The sequence below is a fragment of the Brachycentrus maculatus genome, unplaced genomic scaffold (genome assembly GCF_059751285.1).
Source record: "Brachycentrus maculatus isolate JH-2025_06_01 unplaced genomic scaffold, ASM5975128v1 h1tg000117l, whole genome shotgun sequence".
NCBI classification, from domain to species: domain Eukaryota; kingdom Metazoa; phylum Arthropoda; class Insecta; order Trichoptera; family Brachycentridae; genus Brachycentrus; species Brachycentrus maculatus.
The window spans coordinates 703,907-727,808 of NW_028280870.1; the positions used below are offsets into that span (position 1 = coordinate 703,907).

At 33.4% G+C, this 23,902-nt stretch overlaps 1 protein-coding gene and 1 long non-coding RNA gene across 3 annotated transcripts in view; one reads left to right on the forward strand and one right to left on the reverse strand.

Moving 5' to 3' along the window:
* The window catches only part of Sdc (Syndecan), a 329,248-nt gene that overhangs the window by 255,699 nt on the left and 49,647 nt on the right, over positions 1 to 23,902 (reverse strand). The window lies entirely within an intron of this gene.
* Positions 12,239 to 13,534, forward strand: LOC148309777 (uncharacterized). Its single transcript, XR_015837491.1, has 2 exons — positions 12,239 to 12,366; positions 12,588 to 13,534. It is a non-coding gene; the product is annotated as an uncharacterized LOC148309777 (long non-coding RNA).

Genomic DNA, 23,902 nt, shown 5'->3' on the forward strand with positions numbered 1-23,902 from the left:
GTTTCTCTTTAATAACAAAATGTTCAAATTTTGAGATTAATATTAAAGGAAATAAATTGTAAGTGTAATCTTTATGGCGCGTCACTGCCCTATGAGAAATACTAGAAGATACTACTACACAATATTGCTTGTACGGATATAATATATTATAATATGCTTGCTTACTGGTACACCTGCCAAGAACACGTAGACTTCTCAAAGGATGGAAAAGGTTTACGAGTTAACAACTTTGTTTGGGTAAGTGTTCAGTCTTTTTCCGAAAGGTATAAAGTATTTCATTTTCGTAAGTGCATTTTCTTGGCGCAGCGCTAGCTTGCCGCTTGGGCCCGTCCGATACATGTAGACTTAGCAGTTATCCCTAACAAACATAATAACGGTGGGCAGATTAAAATTGATGTACATGTGAATAATAAATCCAGCAGCAAAGCACTTACCGGTGAAATCTTCAGTCAAGCGATAATCAAAACTACGTGAGCTAATAAATATGTACGGCTGTTTGACATTGACACCCAAGTTTATTATAACGTGTCATCAAGTTTTCCCTGGTTCATTGTGGAATTTAATTTACAAGTATATATTAAAGCAAGCAATAGCCCGCAACTTCATTTTCTTCAAAACCAGGTGACATTTAACGTAATTGATTTATTGCTTAAAACACCGTTTTTGTATTGAAAAAATAAGTTTTTCTTCGAAATAAATATGTATATGGTTTTGAAAAGACAAGAGTTATTGAAACGCAAGTAGTTAAAAACAATTGAACGCTTTGAATACGGTATGTTTTAGAATATATATTGGAATTAGAGTTTTTTTAGAATACATACTTTTAACTATTTTCTTTTCAAAACCATATATTTTTTTGGAAGAAAAACAATTTTTTTTCAATACAAAAACGTTGTTTTAAGACAGAAAAAAAAAACGTTAAATGTTACCTGGGTTTAAAGAAAATTTTGTTGCGGGCTATCGAATGTCCCGCCTTAAGGTAAAACAGATTTGTGCGAACAGATATGTACCTCTTTAACTTATACTTATATTTTGAAGAATAAATAAAATAAGTTAAAACTATTTCAAGTTATTTTATTATTATTTTTTAAATGGGAGTTGCGTTTATTATTTACCTTGCTCATTACGTACAGGAATTATAGATCATTAAGTGTATTATTGTTTCGTCTGACTAAAAAAAAATACAACATTTTGAATGTGTCCAAATACCTGTTCACAAATCTGGATTATCTCCAATTAAAGGAGTTATTTTTCATATTATTTTTTGACATCTCATCAAGGATGAAGAAGAATATGGAAGTCTGGGCATTTACGGGGTTGACGACCGTCAGAGGCTGGTTTAAGTGATCACTTTACATAGGTGTAACATTCACCAATTCTACCCATTATTGACAACCACATTACTAGAATTCTTGGAAGTTCCATATATTATATATGAACCAATTTTGAAACGTTGTTCTTGAATCACTAGAACTTCACTAGAGACAACTATTGGTGAGAGGATAAGAAGGTTATTATTGAGCAGAAACTTCTTCTTCATCTTTGATTATATGTCAAAAAATAATATATAAAAAAATGTTTTATTTTAATCTGTGTTGGGAACAGGAAGGATAATCTAGTGGGGGCCAGTCAGGAACTCAATGCAGAGATTGTATTGAGCCTAAATTTAAAAACCGATCGTGACAAAGTGGGATATTCAATGTGGGAATTCCGGGCATACGCTGTACTTTACTGCGGTTGGATGACTAGTGAGTGGAGTAGAGCGGAGATCACTCGGAGCACTGAACTGGTGATTTATAAATAGATATTTTTATGACAACACTGGTAATCAAAGGGATTGGATTTTAACTCTCTCCCGTCCGAATTAATTTCCTGGAAAAATAAAAATCGACGGTCATAGTTGAACAATGCTGTGAGTCAACGTATGACGGAGCTGAAATTGGCCATATTCAACATATTTACTGCGTTCGTTATGCGTTTGGTATTCTTAATTCATGTCATATTATATTAGAAGCAATATCCTTCCTTACCCAGAAGTGCATATAGATGGCTTAGAGTGCAAAATTATTAACTTTATTCGAACCTTAACAAGAAAGCTGAAAATATACTTCATACCTATATGTATTTCGGTTTTTATACTATACATATAAGCACGATCAGATCAATCAGAAACTACAATCTGGTGGTGTCAAAATTCTGCGTAATCGGAGGGCATGTATGACTAGATGAATAGATGTAAAGGAAGCGAGGAGTGTATGTCAGGACAGAAGAGTGTGGCGTGATAGTAGTGGTATATATATTAATTATAAGTTATAATTCCCGAAGGGACACACATACTTAATTGATTACCAGTAGGAGTCTGGAAGTACGAGTGCTCTAGGCATTTCTGCTATTGTCATTTTCCTATACATACTCATATACTATTCATGTTCTATTTCCTTTACAAATAGCAGTAAAGTCATTTACCCCAAATTCCTTCACATACGTCATATGTATCCCAGCAAGTATATTCTATTCCTATATCTAAGCACATATCTGGATAGCAGCAATTAACACCTTACCTTCATGAATTAAATTATCAAGAAAACGTACCGAATAATGTTCACCATAGTGGTTATTTGCAAGAAGAATTAGAATAAACAAAATGAAGAAAATCTAATTTACTTACAGCAGTTTGTTTCAAAGATGTGAAGAAAGGAAGCGATTTTACTGGAGTTCAGTATAAGAGGAATAAAAAAAGTATACTATATATCCCTTCGGGACTGGTATAAGTTCGATAGGAAACGAGAGAAGAAAAAAGCCATGTTTTGTTCTTGTCACTGAAGAACTCTCAGGGTTTCGAGAACTTCACAATCATTATTATTACTCCTAGAAGGAAGTACGATAACAAGAGACGTAAGAAACACTCTCTCGACATAAAAACGGATGTGAATTGTCCTTACAATATAAAAAGTACTTAAATGATAATAACAAGGGGAAAGATAAGATACGGTTTGAATTTATTTTTGTATAATTTTTTCTGTTTACAATAAAAAAAATTGAGCTTGGGACAGTTAAATTATTATTTATTAGACAACTATTTCAGCGTCCAGTGTCAAGCAGCACATATTTTTTTTAATCGAAAGAAGAAAAAAATAATCCTTATCAAATTTCGTCAATATTCCACGTTGTTTACCCAAAGGGTGAACTGTCGATTCGGCGCTTGAAAAAACAACTCAGGTCATCCAAATTAGCTCAAATGTATTTAATCCAGCAAAAAAGTCCTGTGTAATAGCTATGTGATTCTAGTCTTACCCAGAGGCTAATAGAAACTTACCTAGAATATTAGTACATTGAAAAGTGTAATTATTAAATGCAGCAATTTTCATATTATACTCGATTGGGGAGGAGTGGGGAAATCGTAATCTTACGAGGGGAGTGAAACATAATAAGTATGATAGTCGAAAAAATATAATTTAGGAAGAAGACGTATATCCAGGCTTGAGAAATTAAGAGATGGTGCCATTGAAGGGTAGTCCCAGATTAGAGTAGCTAAAGACAAATTTATAAGAAGTAAAATTTGGCATGAAATTTGAAATTAGCTGAATTTAATTAATACAATCATTTTATTGAAGTTATGATACACACTGGACTATATCTGGAACTATAATATCGTAAATGCAAATAACATTATTTTAAATAATTAGAGATTTGATGTTTAAAAAAATCGGATAAATTAATTAATTCCTGAAGATTACGTTCCTATCATCTAAATGCAATTAATGCTATAGTATTTTTCTATAGGGATTTTAAAAGATACTTTTGGATTCTTTAATAGTTGCCGCTCTATGTCTCTCACTGTAAATGATGTTTTACCGGCACGCATAACGTTCCCGTTGAGATACAAGTGACTCATTATTAAAACATATGGGGTGACTATGCATTCAGAGAAAAAAATGCTCGCGAAAGGATAAGTACATGGAAAACATCTGTCAGGATTCAAATATGTGCCCATGACTCGTATAGCATTTCCTATTCAGAGAGGAAGAATATGAATAAATAAACATATACGCATTAACAAGAAATTGCATACATAATTTGTGATCAGTTGAGAGGTAAATAAGAAAAAGGGAATTATTTGAACGTGCATTCTGCAAAAGTAAAATCTGACGTGATTTAGGAGAATTTTAAATATTTAATTTGAGAGTTGAAGGATTCAAAAGATTGATCGATGTTCATGTCCTAATAATATGTAATTCTCCTAAGGTGATACAAACCTAATAATTGATACCGCACATTAAGTTATTATAAACGTTATTTCTGCTTTAAATAATAATTAATTTATTATTAGATTAAAACCAATATTTTTAGCTTTTCCACTTTTTTAATATTTGATCAGCGACCGGGTTTCGTCGTTACCGACATCATCAGACTGGTCGATGTGTTTCGTCGTTATCGACATCATCAGGATGTCAGTAACGACGAAACCCGGTCGCTGGTCAAATAAAAAAAGTGGAAAAGCTAAAAATATTGGTTTTAATCTAATAATAAATTAAAAATGCAATTCCATCACGAAGTGTCAGTGGATAATATAATTCTATTAAATAATAATTGATAATAAAACTAGAAGTAGGAATTTAAAAAAAAATACGTACTACCAAAATTAAAGATGCTGCTTTCCTTTCTTAAATGTTGAAATTTTGTATTACTGAAGATTAGGAGTGGATACATCATATCGTGCTTACCTGAAACAAAATAATAATAAAAATTAGTAAATATTGATAATTTCGGTATATAATTAAAGATTGCGGTAGAATCTTTGATTAATGGCAGTTTTATCCGCAAGTACCGCTGAATAAGATAAAATATCAAAAGAAGTTGTAAAATCACTACAATAATAATTACAAATGTGTCATTAAGAAATTAATCCTTTTCTACTCACACCAAACCTGACTGCGATTAATTTTGATTTTGCAATTTTTAGTAAAAAGGTAGCAAGATCGCGCAATATAAAGAGCGTGCAAAAACTCGAAACTTTAAACCCCTCAAATACATAATATGTTCACATATTCGTTTGATAATGCCCTAACAAGGCGAAACAAATGTCACAATATAATTTTTTATGTGTTTTTGTTAATAAAATACAACTTAGTAGACTCAAAAAATCTGTGTTTGATTTAAAATTAATACATAAATTAAAATGGAGTTCTACAAATTAAACGCCAAATCAATAAATACATAATATGTTATTATACCATAATAGTGTTATACCATTTTGTAATTTGCAGATCCGACTTCATCCGTAGGACGTCTCGAAGAGAAAAAAATATGAATAATTATGTTAGGAAAAAAAAAAGAATTGCGGATATGTATCGTATGTAAGTAACTGCAAGCTGTGTTGTAGGAATACGCCGTCGGCGTCGGCTACAGATCCATGATTCATAGTTAGCTCACATCTAAATGTGCATAAATTTGAAATCATCTGCTCTCATCGGTAGTGAGTTTTGGAAAGTTCTAATAAAGTAAAAAGTTGGCAGTAACATTGTGATTCAATTATGCACAGGGGCTACTTTTGGCATCGTCTGAGCGAGGTGCTACATTATTTAGTACGTTGTCTCTCTAATGCTCGGACCGAGAGGGTGATCTTTTTATTAGCAATTCATGGGAAGGGATGAAATATGTATGGCAGGTATAGCGTATAGGTTAAGCCTCCTAGTACTGAAGCGATTTTTTTGATATTACGGCTTTCTGAAATGAGGAACACGTATTTTTATAATTACGGAATTGGTCTTTGAGGTATATATTTAATTCTACGAAAATATATATTTAATTTCACAATAATAATAAGAGTGTTTACTATCTACGTTAAAAACGTTTTTTCACTTTACACACACGTGTGTAAAGTGATCACTTAAACCAGCCTATGACGGTCGTCAGCCTCGTAAATGCCCAGACTTTCATATTCTTCTTCATCTTTGATGAGATGTCAAAAAACAATACGAAAATAACTCCTGTAATTGGAGATAATCCAGATTTTGTGAACAAGTATTTGGACACACTCAAAATGTTGTAGATGTAAGAATTGTCTAATTATCTACTCGTATGTAACTGATATGTATGTAACCTAAATGACAATCATTTATGAATACTTTATAAACCGCTATTTAAGTAGAATATTACCTTAAGGGCTACGTCATATTGAGACACTAACTTTGTTCACAAATTTTTAAACTAAATTGAAAATTTGTCAATTTTTTATGTTATCGTGTTTCTTAAAAACATACAAGGAAAAATAGTAAATAGTAACAATATTCTTGTAAATAAGACAATCCTGTACGTCAATATTTTAGAATAAATCCGACGACGTTGAAGGACGTAGAATATAAAGGCAGTAAATTGATTCAGTCCATAAACGCCTCGATAACTCACTTTAGACGTCGATTATTTTCCGCGTCGATGTCGCAGGCACGGATGTAAAGTGGCAGAAAGCAAATACTCCCGATAAAGTGCCAGCCGTGAACTCGAAAGGTGAGACGGCGAGGAGACGAGACGGTGAGGAGACGAGACGGCGAGGAGACGAGACGAGGCGAAGAGCAAGGATGGCGGTCGGAGCGGTTTCCTGATAGAAAATGAGATTACCTCGCGCCCGCAACCTACTTACTGTAGTTACATATAAGAACTTAGAATAAATACTGGCGTGAATGAAAATGATCAGAACGGAAACCATCGATTAAACGAAAAAAATATAAAGCTTTCAGCACTATGATATTTTACTTATTTTTTTATAGTAATTTCATTGAATAAAAACGCTGCATTTAACCCATAAAGACGCTATAATAAGATGATACAGATGTCTCAATAGAGACGTAGATGTTTTTATACGAACGGATTTAGTCTGGGCATTCGTAGGCGTTAAACATTGGCGGGCTTAAGTGCTCTCTTTATATACTGTGGGATATTATAACGTTTACTATTCTGCCCATTATTAAATAACCATATTATCTTAGTCCGTGGAAGTGTACATATAAAGTACTCGAATAACTGTTTAATAACCCTGATTAATGAAATTCAATTTTATTGTTTCATTTATTTTCAATAAATGTCGAAAAATAAACATAAGTACGAGAATCATATTTCACTTAATAAAATGAAAAAAATTACAGTTTCCGCATTAAAACATGTCTTTCAAAATATCTCGTGTAAAACCATCTTTTTTACAGTCGTAAGTCTAGAAAATAGAGTATTTTAAATTGTGGAATCTTCTTATTTTCAAAAGCATGTAGGATTATTCTAATAAAACGAAGAATTATTCTCATAAGTCGAGAGGAAACTGGGTCGCTACTCAAAATCGCAGGACCAGAATGCGTAAACTGCTCTCAGTAAAATTTCTACAGAAAGAATTTGTAGAATAATGTGGCTTTTGATGATATAAATCATTCCAGAGTCGTTGAATTTTAATCGCACTTAATTTCAAAATATAATTATAAATGATATACCATACATGATGTAAGTAAATATTCGTATTAATTAATCGATGTTTTACCACACTTTTAGTTCTCGATGATAATGAATAATTAACTTGCCACAAATACAGAATGAACCTCAAAAATTGCAACTACATATGTCCGTTTATCTCCTATGGGACTAAATGAGTTACAATTACGATGAATAATATCACTAAACGCATATAGAAATGCGACAGGAATAATTAGGACATTAGAAACAATACAAATTAATTAATTCTAGTAATAAATTCAGGATGAGCATAAATTTTCGGGCGATTTGTGGAAATTACACAAAGCGCCAAACGGATAATGATACAAGCTGACCGCGAGCACACGTAAAAAGTAAACAATACGGCGAGATTTGTAGGGAAAATCCGATCGGGATGTAGTAATTTCACAGTAAACAATGAAGCCGGGCGATAAATTAATCACTGATAAAGCAAGAACACGATATTATCAACCGCTGTACCCTTACCCCTTGCTCTCCACTCCGAGAGATAAAAACCTGTCGGGCAAAATAATTGAATGGTCGATTAAAAACAATTTTCTCCGGGAAACTTTCATGTCGTAAATCTTTCCTTCATTATAACCTCTCAGAGAGGAAATAAATGAACTTTCATTTTCAAACATAAAACAGTAGATTCCGCCCGCGTCTGTTTGTAGGAACTATATTTTATATTTGGGGTAACTATGAACAATATTATTTTCTTATCTTAATAATAATAATAATAAAAATTTAATAATGAAAAAGCGCCATTTTCATAAAACACAACCTCAAGGGCGCTTATTCGTTTACAGTTTTTATTTTTGAATTTTACGTTAACTTGTTAAATACTGCTGATAATTTTAAAATGGGTTGATATTACCATGACGTGACTGCCGAATCAATTATTGAAATTACTTTATGCTTAAGAAATTGACATTTTAATGAAGTGATTTAAAAATATATGTTCAAGACAGGCGTCGCGGCGTATTTGGGTAGACGCTCGACTGCGAAACTGGCGGCGCGTTCGATTCCTGCCAATTGAAAATGAATTCAAGAAATATTTATTTTTAATTGATCTGGGTGTTTGTGACGTATCTTCTACATCTACCTTACCTATCTTTACTTTACTACCTGCAGCCAAATCTCTAAAATAGAGGCTTTGCGGGTTATATCTTGGAGGTAATATTTGTGGATTATATAGCTTAGGTTATATCTTATAAAAAGAAAAAAAGAGGAGATTATTATTTTTTTAATGTATGTAAAATAACGGTGAAATGCACACGGCCAACATAATTTAGGCGACAATTTCGAGATAAATTTCTTTATGGTTTAAAGTTTCAGACTTGTAATAACACTTTAAAATTCTTGATGATATTCAAACCGAGATGCACGGTCGGGGAGAGTAATGGCACCGGAGAGAAGGGAAGAGCGCGTTTTTTCCCATAATAAAATTGAGAAAGTCGGCAATCCGATCCGGAAGAAGTTTCCGGCAGAAGTTGGAGAACAATGTAACCAGCCAGCAGTGAGCAGCTAGCCGCCAGACTATAAATTGAATTAATGTCTTTGGGAAATTTGGAAATGAGGAGTGCGGACGGCGGAGGGGATTCGGTTAGCGGCGGCGGTGAGCACAGATCTCCGTCTAGCTCCTGATCTCATCGGACCCCGCAACAACGGCGCGGCGGTTCAGGCAATATTTGATCACTAAAGACCTTCTTTGTTTTGTGTTTACTTAACCCTTAAATGCATGATTTAAAAAAAAAACTCTGAAAAAATAACTAAATGTCAAGAAAGAACGCACAGCGCCATCTTATGAAAAACTGACTTAATTCTAACACCTGGGTGTGTGATATATCGCTCACTCCTTTCAAGAACGTCATAAATCAAAAATCGACAATTTTAAGTTGTGCATGTTTTCGGAATGTCCAGAAAATGTACTTCTCAGCAAAAGAGGCAAATTTTTAACTTAATATTTACCCGCCACGGGGCAGAAAGTGTTGTTTTTACATTTTGAAGAAAAGGTAGTGTATTATTATTTTTTTAAATATACTAAATATTTTTCAAATGGAGAAAAAACCTTCAGGTTTTACCTAAAAAGATCTGTTGCACAGTAAAAAGTTCAATAAGTGGCTTGATAATTATTTTTAATACATTGTATTACATTTTTAAACTTTAAAAACGTTCTCCTGAAGTTTTTTGATTTATGACGTTCTTGAAAGGAGTGAGCGATATATGCAACAGTGTAAATTATAACAATTCCAGGCTACTAAAGGATGTTTCAACGGATGTGAAATTGTTGTTGCGGAATTGCAACGGAATGCATTTAAGGGTTCAAATTAGACGAAATATATTTGCGGTTAAGATGTTACTTGGTTAAAAACATAAACAAAGAAGTCTTTTGTGTGTTTTAAAACAGTTTTTACAATGCTAAAAAAATGGGTGAAAAGAAAACCCGACTGCGAGTAACATAATATCATATTACCAAAAACATTGATTTATTAAAAAAAAATAGTTATACATAAATAATATCATGTTTTAATTCATTTACAACGTACTCCATTATTAATAAAAAATTAAACACTTGCATTGTTTCGAATTCTACAGTTGTTTTCATCAAGATGTGATTAGAAAATCATACCAGTTAGTTAATTTTTAGTTTTTGTAATCACCTGTTAATGAAAACAACTGGAGTTTTCAAAACTAGTCATGTGTAATGTTAAACTCAATAAGTGGTACTATACAAATGTTTTTTTTTTTTTAAATAATCGACATGTCATTCCACAAAGTTAACGCCGAACCAATAAATAATATTTTTCCATTATTTATTAATATTTTGTTTTTTTTGTACAATTTTGCTTTTATTTCATGAGAACAAAGTAATATGCTTAATCTGTTGAAAAATAAATAACAGTATCCACTTAATAAATGTATTCCAAGAATATGCTTAAGGTTTCATAAATAATATTCCATTCAAAAAAAAATTATATTATTCCACCCATAAAAAATTGTATGTACGAGATATTCCCGTCATTTTTAATTGGATTTGGCTCGTTATATTCAAAGATACGTTTGGTGACAGGTGTCGCAGTAGCAGATAATAAATCTTTGTTAAAATAAATACATACCTTAACAACAGTTATATTTTAATGGATACGTTTTAAAATCATACAAAATTCACACAGTAAGCTATTATAAAGAAACGTTTTTGGGTAACGGCTGTAATTATACGCAGGGGCGTGCATTCCATATAGGCAGAAAAGCAGTGCCAATCCTAACTTACCCGCGTGGCATATGAAAACGCAACCAGTACCTACCCTACCTTACTAAGTAGTTCCAGCTTACTTTACTACCTACCTCTACTGCTTTCCCTAGTAAGTAATACCTAGCTTACCTTACTACCTACCTCTACTGCCTACACTAATTAATTATCTATGCACGCCACTGATTATACGAATACAAAGTATTAAAACATAATAAAATAGAACAACTTTGTTTTAACCACTTTTTATTAGTGCACTTTTTCCAACCGGTTTCAACATAATATACCCGATGATGACGGGGTTCTTGTCGAAACCGGTTGGAAAAAGTGTACCAATAAAAAGTGGTTAAAACAAATTTATTTTATTTTATAAGTTTATAAAATGTGCCACAAAGTATCTGCGAAAAACATGCAAGAAAATATTAAAACATTAATGTGAAATGTAAATATGAAGGCGACATCAAGTTAATGTATTATTAAATATAGTTTGGAACATTACGCAAAATCTTACTGAAAGATTTTGGAAAAAAGTCGAACGATTCAAGTGTGAGATATTGGTAGTTTTTATAATGGAGCAATATCGGAGAATAGTTTATGTGAAAAAACATGTATCGATATCACTTTAGGCGGTGGCATGGAACGACGGAAGCAAAGCGCTCCAGAAATTGATCTTCGCTCCGTTGCGTTGACTGGAGAGATTTATGAAACATATTAAGATTGATAGGAGCCATTTGGCCAAATAACATGCAAGGCACTTTGCCGCGCGCGCTTCATAAACATCACATATCATACGCAACTCTTCCTGAAATATGCGAAACAATTCATCGCCGAGATCGACACGTTGCGCGCGATTCAAAGTCGTGTCCGCTAACGACAAAAATGAAATTAGGTACAAACAATCAAGGTAAATATTATTTTTTGACATCTCATCAAAGATGAAGAAGAATATGGAAGTCTGGGCATTTACGGGGCTGACGACCGTCATAGGCTGGTTTAAGTGCTCACTTTACACACGTGTAACATTCACCAATTCTACCCATTATTGACAACCTCATTACTCAAATTCTTGGAAGTTCTATATATATGAACCAATTTTGAAACATTATTCTTGAATCACTAGAACTTAACTAGAGACATCTATTGGTGTCAATAATGTCACACTACTCAAGTTCTATAAATATGAACCAATTTTGATTCATTATTCTTGAATCACTAGAACTTCACTAGGACATTTTGACACGCTCAAAATGTTAAAACTAGGTAAAATGTAATGAAACCGAAATATTTCGTTTGGAAATCTAATAACATTGTACAAGAACATAAACATTATTTAATAAAACACTCTCTTTGTCATTCATCGTCCAATTTGTGTAATACTACTTTAAAAATTATTATATTAGGGGAAGGCGGGGCTAGTTGTTACAGGGGCAAGTTGTTACATTCTAAATAACTCCCCAACCACTAGGTTCTGTGGGGTATGTGTCGCACAGCATGTCTAGGTATCATGTCCGCAGTGCTCGACGGAATATCGCTCTTGCCGGTCGTGCGTAATTCAAATAAAACCGATAATAGTGCTTTTCGATCTGAAAGTAACTTTCGTTGATTGATTTTGAAGTTTAATTGTTCTCCAACTATAAGAGGTAAGTCGATTCAAAGTAAATTAGTAAAACTCTACATGTCTCTGCTTACATTCAGATAATATATCAAAAAAATAACACTTTCCGTGTTAGTGTTAAAACTCAATATAATAATTTTGGGTGAGAGGGGCTAGTTGTTACAACGATGTGGGGGCAAGTTGTTACTGTAGCAACTAACCCCACAACGTTTCCCTATATAAAACTATTTATTATTATTGTTCTAGAATTTATACAACAATGGTACGGACATATAAAAAAAACCTGTAGAGGTGAAATTTCCGAGGAGACCTACAAAAGAGCAGCTAAAGAAATAACAGAAAAAATATCTATTCGAAGAGTTGCTGAAGTATACAAAGTAAATTTTATGACGTTACTTCGTTACATAAAACGTCAAGAGAATAGTCCAACCACAGCTAAATTTGTGGGTTACAACAAACTTCAGCCAAATATTTTCTGTCGATCAGGAAAAGGAGCTTACAGCATACATTTTTCAATATTTCATGGCCTATCAACTACTGATGCAAAGAAGTTAGCATTTGAATGTGCTTTTAAAAATCGAATTCCAGATCCCAATAATTGGAATGATAATAATACAGTAACAAAATATTGGTTGAAAACAGGCCGCTAAATAAATTTTAAAAAACATTTCGATAAAACAGTCGAAAAAACTGAAGAAGAAGCAAGTGTTGGATTCTTCTTCCGACTCAGAACATGAAGAATGCTTGTGTTTGGTATGCACGAAGAGTTTTGATTGCTCTAAACCTGGACAGGATTGGATCCAGAGCATCACATGCATTAAATGGGCTCACATTTCCTGCATTCGTGGCGATAAAGTTAATTTTACATACCCAAATTGTGATTCGGACAGAGATTTAAGCGATTAAATATTAAAAACTTAATTTTACATGTTATTATATATGTTCTACATATTGTTGTTAACAATTAAATATATGTTTTATTATTGTTTTAGTTCGTAACAACATGCCCCCGCCTTGTAACAACTTGCCCCTGTGTGGGGCAAGTTGTTACAATTTTTGAAATGTTTTAAATATGCTATAATTATTTTTGTGGACTTTGTTGGTACATATTTTAATTGTTTTATTATATTTTAATATATGTACATTACGATATAATCAATATTATGTATCTCAAAATAAACAGTTACCAGATATTTAGCTTTTAATTTTTTTGTAACAACTAGCCCCCCCTTCCCCTACGATAAAAAAATTGTTATATTAAAAGTTGTTATATTACGATACAAATAAAAATGCTTTTAATATAGTTTTTTTTAAACTCATATCAAAGAAAAAAATAAGAAAATAAGAGATATTGAGAAAAAAACTTGAATTTTATTGATTTTTTTAGCGATTCAATTCACAATTAGCTTGTTTTAGAAAGACAATGAGAGAGCATTGAATAAATAAAAATATTCAAAGATATACTTTCTCACATCATTGATAGTAAAATTATACATTTTATTACATAATTATACAAAAGATTTTTATTTTTAATTTGTAATTATTCATCGTATAATCTTTGAGTGAACTCGTGCATAAAGCGATACTCTTCCCTCTCTCCCATTAAAACCACACATTTCGCTTACTCCTTTCAAGAACGTCATAAATCAAAAATCGTGAAATTTGAGTTGTGCATGTTTTTGGAATGCTCAGAAAATTTTCTATATCCCAGCAAAAAAGGCATATTTTTAACTCAATATTCGCCCGCTACAGGGCAGAAAACGTTGTTTTTACATTTTGATGAAGAGGTATTGTTTAATTTTTTTTTTTAAATAAACTAAATATTTTTCAAATGGAGAAAAAACCTTCAGGTTTTACCTAAAAAGATCTGCTGCACAGTAAAAAGTTCAATACTGGCTTGATATTTATTTTTAATACATTGTGTTTTATTTTTTAACTTTAAAAACGTTCTCCTGAAAAATCAAGTTTTTTGATTTTTGACGTTCTTGAAAGGAGTGAGCGATTTGTCAAGCCATAAATTTAGGAGAATTTAGGTTACAATTTTATGTTCTATCTCTGCTACTACTGATCTGCCATCAATAATTGTTTGCGCATCTATCATTTCAATTCATCAACAACTGAAAACAGCCGCCATATTCCAGTTATTTTAAGGACGAGGACGGAGTCAACACATTAATGGGCATGTTTCGGGATAACACCAATTACCTATGTATAATGTATCATATACATGCATATGCATTTCAAAATTACTCTCACATATCACAAGAAAGCACCACCCAGCAAAGCACACAAATCACAATTAACACATTTTATGGAAACATAAATAGAACCACAAGATCCAAAAGACAGAAATAAAGCAAACAATACATAACACACACCTCTTTTGGTCAGAAGAACATTTTGATTTTTATGTAAAAAGGTTGTACAACCTGCTTTCATTGTCCATAAAGTCATTAAATAACGAAACTAAATATTTAACAACATCTATTAAGAAATAGATACTGGAGGTGAGCAGATCTAATAAAGGTTACACCATTCGGCTATGTCGTATTTGATTAAATATTATAAACAATTTTCCTTAGTAAATAATATAGTTTTATAAACGAATTAATTTAAACCCTTATCCGCACCCTTATGGTGCATAGGGCACAGCATCACATAAACGCAGTGTTATCTTGATCATTAACATGTCAAGGAAAGGTGATCAGCCCTCCGCTTCAGGTACCAGTCTAGGGTTATATTGAATAAATATTAGAGTGAAAAAATCACTAATATTTATTTGACCCCCCTGGGAATCGAACTCAGGACCTACAGTATGGTAGCCGAGCGTGCTGACCATTTAACTATGGAGGCGGACAGTAGTTTTATAAATAAGTATTGTAAAATGTACCATCGACACGGAATAGCCCAATGAGGGCATACTATTGTAAATTGTAATTTGTAATTAGGTATATGATGAAAAATAAACAAATAACACGCCTCTTGGCGCCTAAAACAATATAAGGAAATTAATATTTTAAAATAATTCGCGTTTGAAAGTTTTTCAATGAAACCTCCGACCCTCTTCCAGTTGTGTGAAGCGGAATCCCGCGTAATCTTTTTAAATCGTTTCATTTAAATAAAAGCGTAAAGCGTAATCGCTTAAACCGCTTCAAATAAATTATGAAAAGTATTAACTTTATTCTTTCCGCAAAGCGGAGACAATTGAGAATTTAGTTGAATTTTTCGTAGGCGACGATATTGCTTCTTGTTTCTACTGAGATGCATCCATTTAATCATTGCAATTCCCCTAATATTTTATCGTATTTTTAGCGTATTTTAAAATAAATGTGTTACTACTAACGGTACTGGAACACTTTTGATTAGGAAGACGGAAACGCGCAAATGAAGACAATCTTTTATTTATTAAAAAATCACAAAGTTATAAGAACATAGGGTCACAAATATATCGAAAATTACAGACTTATTAAGGCGAGAAGAACAAAGCGACACCAATATAAAAACAGAGCGAGCGCGGCGTGTACACGTTTTGAATATTATTTAATCAGAGCACACAAAATTTTGTCCGCCACCCCTTATATACGATTTTAAAGGAGCTACACGTGGTGGGGACAATATTATAAACAAAATATAAGTCGACGAACTGCGTCTCTTTGTTCTTCTCGCGTACATTTATTAATACTATTTGAATACATAAATTATTCTGAAAAATACACAGATTTTGGCCGAAACAAAATGATAACTCTTTTTATGGTGAAATGGAATATTTATTATGTCCACAACGCAACCATAAATATATTTGGTATTTTTTTAACTTCCTAACTAATAAACCAATACGCCGCCTCACTGCACGGGTAGGCAAATAGAATACAAAGCCACACCAATCAGTCTTTGCAAACAACCTTCGCCACTTCCACTTTCGTGTATCTCCTCGTACATATCCACCAATTATTCTTACTCCTGACCAGATTTATAATACATGATCAAGCCAAGTTTTCCTCGGTCTTAGATTATATTTCCAACTGAATTCGCATCATAAATTTGTTTAAGTGTTCTTTCTTCACTCATTAATTCACATGACCAACCCATTTCAACACACCTTTCTTAATTTTATCGATTATACTTACTTCAGCCTTGCATTCTTTCCTCATATCGCGCACTCCTTTCAACAACGTCATATATAAAAAAAAAACTTGATTTATCAGGAGATCGTTTTTAAAGTTTAAGAACACAATAAAATGTATTAAAAATAAATATCAAGCCACATATTGAACTTTTTATTATCCAACAGATCTTTTTAGGTAAAACCTGAAGTTTTTTCTCCACTTAAAAAATAATGACTTTATTAAAAAAAAAAAAAACGTTTTCTTCAAAATGCAAAAACAACAATTTCTGCTCTGTAGCGGGTAAATTTTAAGCTAAAAATATGCCGCTTTTGCTGGAATATAGTACATTTTTTAGCATTCCGAAAACATGCACAATTAAAAATTGACGATTTTTGATATGACTTTGTTGAAAGGAGTGAGCGATATCACGATTCGAACATCTATCATATATCTTTTTGCCGCACATTCGTCCGCATGAGATGAATATAACGAAAATATTAACAATACTACAAATGATATATTGATAACGTATTTAGTCAATATTTTACAATAATGTTTGTTTTATGAGACAACGTATGAATGTGCGCGCGTAATATCTAATAATGAAATACTGAACACGTAGTACTAAATAATTCATTGGCGACCAGTGAGCAGATAAATAATTCAATATACGACATTTAATGCATGCAACTGAACGATCGTAAAGTTCAATAATTCGTAGCGACCGTTTACGCGGTACATGTGAGCATATTCATTCGAGAACGAGGATTCTTTATCCGCGGAATGGTGGCAGATAGTGCGGCTCGGGCATATCGCAGATGAGGCTGCAAGTAAAGTAAAGTATCTCGCCCAAATAATGGCGGGGAGAGAGACAACAAAGGCAGAAACCCAGAGATCCATCTTGCTGCAGGCGACACAATGAAAAGCCCCGTATTCTTCCTCGCAAGATGGCGGAACTATAAAATGGCCGGGGACAATGTCGCGCGGGGCGGCCGATATGAGATATTGGGTACAAGTCGGCGCGCTGCGGATGCCGGCTCGGTCTCCCAATGTTCACAGATAGGGTTATAGACGGATAAATCCAAACTTAACACTAACGAGGTAGCTTTCCCGAGATATGAATTCGCTTAGGTAACGTTTAACCCATGTTTCAATGCAATAAATGTCCATGACACCGTTTAATGAAATATAACGTATTATTTTTTGACATCTCATCAAATGAAGTCTGGGCATTTAAAGGGATAACAACCGTCAAAGGCTGGTTTAAAATATCAATTCTACCCATTATTGACAACCACACTATTCAAATTCTTGAAAATTCTATAAATAAGAACCAATTTTGAAACATTGTTCTTGAATCACTAGAACTTCACTAGATACATTCATTGGTGAGATGAAAAGAAGCTTTTTATTGAGCAGAAACTCTTTTATTAGTATGTGAGGTCCGAATCCTGAATAATAATCAAGTACATGAGAAACCCCAGAAAATATCATTTTCATTTTTATTATTTTACCTTACAATTTGACCAGTTACTTTATTTATAACATTTTGAGTGTGTCCAAATACTTATTCACAAACCTGGATTATATCCAATTATAGGAGTTATTTTTCATATTATTTCTTGACATCTCATCAAAGATTATTAGGATACAAATGCAGATCCTGATAACAACCTCTTGTTAGGGTTTAATCCAGTTTTGTGTAGAAAGATTTGAATACACTTATAAATATATGAAAAAATATAAAATAAAGTTTAAAATTTCGTATTGTTGTAATGAACTAGCGACGCGTTTTTGAAGATGCTTAAGAAAAAAATTAACAGTAATTATTTGAAATTATGGTAAGTATTTTCAAATAAAAGTAAAGGTAGGAAGAACAAATTGAAATGTGATACAACTGAAATGAACAAGCACAGATCATCGAGGAAAAACAACGTTTTCCACTCTCGTATCAATATTCGTGTCCGGAATATATTTTGGTGATACTAATTCTGCCAGGACCCCTCTCCTCATCCCTTCAGCGCTGCGCATCAGTAGAGTTGAGTTTTTTTTAAATATTTATTTGAAAGTCAAAAACGCTTGTCACGTCCGACAGCGTTCGTCCATCTCCAAAATTATGTTTTGTTATTTCGTGCAAAGCTGAAAATTTTGAACGTGTTTTTTGACGTTGAATTGAGATTTTGGGATTATTATACACTTTATCAAATTTGATGCCAAGGATTAAACTTGACGCATGAATAACATCTTCACGACATGCAAAAAGTCATTAAATTCGGTGATACGAGTACCCAGGTAAAATTTGTGATTCCTAAATAACTCTTTAATATATAGCACGTTGATTGGAATTTTGATACAGTCAAATTGCAGGCAAGAACTAATGTGAGCTACTTGACTGGGCGAATAGTATAACGAATCACCCTGGCGTAATTTTATGAGCCATTTGAGAAAATACTCGGTACTTAAATTAAGATGGGGCCTGCATCGTAAATTTAACTGTCAAGGAGAAAACCTTCAATAAAAATGAAATTGAAAAAAGGAAGAAGAAGGAATAACGGAACGACCAAAAAGTAATAGAGGAAATAAAACGGCGTACTACCCAAAATTAATATCGCTTCTTTATTCGACATTTATCTTGATCAAGTTGCAATCCGGGATATCTTTTTTTGCAGCTACAAAAAGGAGCGAAATGAAATGTCAGATATAATTGAACTGTTTTTGAATATTTTACTACTTCGTAAAAAGCGAAATAAAAAAGATAAAGATAATATTGTCGCAGTAAGTGTCTTAACGGGATTTACTACTATTTTGGTATAATAATAAAGAGTCGGATAAAGGCGGCTGAAGAGTAGGAGATAACAAAGGGAAACTCAGATCCAGACCTCAGGCAACACAGCTCTCGGAGGAAAACCAGTACAAGATGAAAGCGGGAGAATCGCTTCGCTAAAATATAAAGTAAAATAACTTCGGTGATGAAAAAGGGTATTAAGTACTTTAGAAATCAGACATTTGCCGAAACGAGCAGTATCCTGTATACGCTATACCCCGCGGAATGAATTTATCGCGAGCACGTTTCGATAGAACCACAACAGTCTATTCAAATAAAAATTGAAAAGCAAAGAAATAAATCATCATTTGGTACATCAATTCGGAGAAAATTGACAAAAAATCGTACACAGTACACTCGAGAGCTCTAGAATTAAAAGTCGTACAAAAGTGTGCGGTGGTGGCGCTCCTCCCACCTCCTCCCCCGCCCGAACCTACATTCGTCGTGCAAATGACACTTGGAATTGAAATCTCAGGAAACTCGATGTTTTCTAAAGACATGTTTGAAATATTATCGCTCAAGTTAACAGCCCTTCGGTAAAATGTTCTCCACTACATCTACAGTTTGGTAAACAAACAAAAAATTGATGTGAGAAAATAAACTAGAGAGAAAATGAAATTCACAAGTGAATAAAATATGATGTTAAAGGAAGTTTGAAGGCGATATAGTAGATTTGCAGGTAAGAAGTACAATCGGTTCGCGAGTAATGTATGCATTTACAAAAGTAAGTGCGGAAATCTCTCACCGTAAAAGCATTCTTTCGCTAGATTTAATATTCAACGTGAACCCGAAAGTTGTCACCGCAAAGAGCGCGTAATAATTTTACGAGAGAAGAAAAGTGTGGGCAACTTTCGGTTTCGGATATTTGCAAATTAGCCATCCATTTGAATGTAGCAACCACAAAAGGGCCACCATTTACGAATCACAATAAAAACCGTTCCCCAAAAAAAGTTAAATGGCATTTAGAACATTTTAAGCGGGTTTTGTCACAATCGCGGCGACCTTCCGAATAAATCATACCTTAAATGCGACACCAAAAAATATCGCGGGTGAGTACATACTTACGGATCTACAAACCAACGTATTACGGAAGAGTAAAAAATTGTACAAACAAGGAAAGCGTATAGATTTGAATTACAAGACCGATTTACGGTCTAGAGAACATCTGTGTGTCGAAATTGTTACAGTCCCTGAATTCGTCCCTTTCAGTACGGGAATACGACGCGGGAGCGGCTGAGATCTCTCCTGTGATTCGAGCTCAACTCGCGGGAAAGATAACGTGGCTCAACAATAAATAATGAATGATGAATGTGGCGGAGTATACGGAAAAGGGATTCGCCCTTTATCGCTGTTGGCATATTTACATTTTCGGGACTCGGAACGGCGGGAAGAGTAGAGTAGTATGAGCGGGGTGGAGAGGCCGGGAGGACACTGATGCTCGGTGATTTGCGGTTAATCTGTATAAATCATTTCCGGCAAACTCGCCCACACGGCTGTTTTAGAGATTTAAGCGGCGGAAAAGGTACGATCGATTCTAATCGCATCCACGGACTCGAGCGGTCAGTCGTAACTAGCATATATCGGGGAAGATTTCGTAAAATTTTATACCGACCATTTTACCTCGACGTATCATCAAAAACTACGAAATTGAAGGCTCGAGAGGAAAATACACAATACAAAAATGCGGTAACTTAGTGCCACCCTTTATTCTGGAGGCCGATTTACAAGCTTCTTAAAAGCCTAAAACATCGGTGGGCTAAAGTGTATTAGCGTAGGCCGGTAGCGTCGGGCATAGCGGGGTGGCGACCGAAAGGGCCCCTCCCTAAATGAGATTTACCCGGGAAAATGGAGATGAGAAAGAGTTTGTCGTCAAATTGCCAACCCGGGACATGAAAGAGCTACTTTTTGCACGTAGGGTATGAGAAACACGTGGTCTAAAAGATAAAATAAATAACTTATTACGGTTGAATTTCGGAAAGGGGCGGAAGAAAAGAAAAACTAATATGAAAAGATAAGATCAAATCAAGGATTCTGAAAGTCGCGATAAAATATAATGATAAATGATGTCTTTCAGAATAATGTCATTTCATCTGAATCATATAAGTGTGATTGTAAAATAAAATTTTGTATATTATACGAAATTATGCAGAGGAAGACCGAGAAAAACATGGCACGATCAGGTATGCCAAATACTTGAAAATGGTTACAGGTTAGGAGTCGTAACAATCGGCGGGTATGTATGAGGAGATGCATGAATGTAGAAGAGGCGAAGAATGTTTGCAAAGACAGAGTGGTGTGGCGTTCGATTCTCTCTGCCTACCTCTGCGGGGAAGCGGCGGGAAGTTAGTTAGTTAGTATAAGAAATTATCCACGTTGTTCTATCATACATATATGTCTTGGTTTTTCTCTGTAAAATTAAGCTCGGTATCAATTTATTTTTTTTATTTTTAAAACTTTATGAAATACCTACCTTAACAGTTCTGAACAAGATGAAAGAATTAAAGAAAAAAATAAGAAATATTGGTACAGACGGTGAGCCTTTGAATGTTTTATTTATTGAGAGTGCTTTATAAAAATATTAATGAACAGTACAAAAAAATACAAGAAAGAAAATAGCGTACTTAAATATAAAAATAAGTTATGAAAAAAGACTGAGTACAAAAATGAATTAACTTGTAGTTGAAAGAACAGTTACTAAGTAAAATATTATTTAGTAAAATATTCATTTAAAGATAATTTATAATTCGAGAGGCTCAAGACAAAATGATCATCGTTGAGGTGTATTTTTGACTAAAATAATAAAATAAAAACTGCTTTATGTAAACTAGGTACAGGCATTTATTACTTCATTTGCAAATTGGTAAAAATGATATTGTTCTTAAAATAGAAATAAAATAAATATACAAACAAAAAAGCGATACTCACTCTGGGCAAATTTTCTTCCATTTTTAAATAGATTAAACCACAAAGTGACAGCCGAATCAATTTAATCGGACTCCAATAGGTACGTTACAAATCATATTCTCTATAGCGGTACAGGCGTATGAAAATATTTATGTTAAATTAGCAACAATATACATATGTTATTAACATCGATGCACCGGGAGTTAATATAGCGCCGCATTTAATTATTATTTAACAAATAGAAACATCCAATATCAAACAAAAATGGCGAATCCCACACACGGCAATGTGAGAGGTAAATACCACATATGCACAGTATAAGTGCGAATTGTCGATATTTTAGCATATTTCAAGGCTGTTTGCTTTTTATAGAGAGATAGATGTCTTCGCAATTCACAGCGGTGCGACACGCGCTACCATATATATGCTAATGACTACTAACCGAAGGAGAAAGTTGGCAGAGATTGAATTAGTATGCATTTATTTGCTTAGTTGTGTTGATTAAGTAAAGGACAAATCTGATTGAAGCAAGATGTTATAATTGATACAGAAAGTAAATTAATTTGGGCTTTAAATATCTGCTAAAAGAAAAGGGTTTAAAAATGTTTAAATTTAAAAAAATTATATTCGTATATAAATTCGTACTTGTATATGTACTTAACAAGCGAAAAAAGGATAACTATAAAAAAAATCTACGTTTATTCTATATATTTTATTTCTTGCCAATAATTTATATAAATGCCAAAATATATATTTTAAACAAAAACATGAAATGCAAGTAGCAAAGTTTTTGTTTTTAAAGTTAATAAATAACATCGATAAAACCCATCGACTTGTTTTAAGTTCAATATTTATCATTCGCTAGCGCAGCGAGAAGAAAAATACCTATTCCTCGGATTCCCACAAATAGGTACATTTCTCAACTAATTCTGGTACCAAGAAAAATAAATATATTTACTGACGATATTGGTGGTATAGGAAAAATCGACAAATAGACATTTATCATATGAAGGCAATTTGATGAGTCCTGCGCATTAGGTACCAGTCCATGGTAGTATTAAATAAATAAATATTATAAATACAAATTAAGAAAGGCGAGTTGAGATGGTTTGGACATGTAGAACGAATGAGTGAGGAAAGAACGGTAAAACAAATTTATGAGGCGAATGTAATTGGAAAAAGGAGCAGAAGACCGAGAAAAAACTTGGCATGATCAAGTACGCCAAATACTTGAAAGTGGTCAGGTTAGGAGTCGAAACAATCGGCGGGTATGTATGAGGGGATGCATGAACGTGGAAGAGGCGAAGAACGTTTGCGAGGACAGAGTGGTGTAGCGTTCTCTCTGCCTACCCCTGTGATGAAGCGGCGTGATGGTTAGTTTTAGTTTTTTTTTTCATATTATAGTGTCAAATTTTGACAGCCGTTGGGAATGGAATCCGGGACTTTTAGTATGGTAACCAACTGTGCTTACCACTACACTATGAAGGCGGATACATACATATTTACATACGAAAATAATAATATTTACATACAGAAATACATATTTACACAATTATTTTTTTTTACTGAGTTTAAACATAATTCATTGATTCGTATGGTAAAGTAATGCTCACAGGTAAGTGCTTGATTCCCATACAACATACAACCCGATTGAGTAATAGTCTAATGATATATAAACCGTTAACGCTGCTAATCACGCAAGAAATAGGTGTAAATTATTGGGTGAA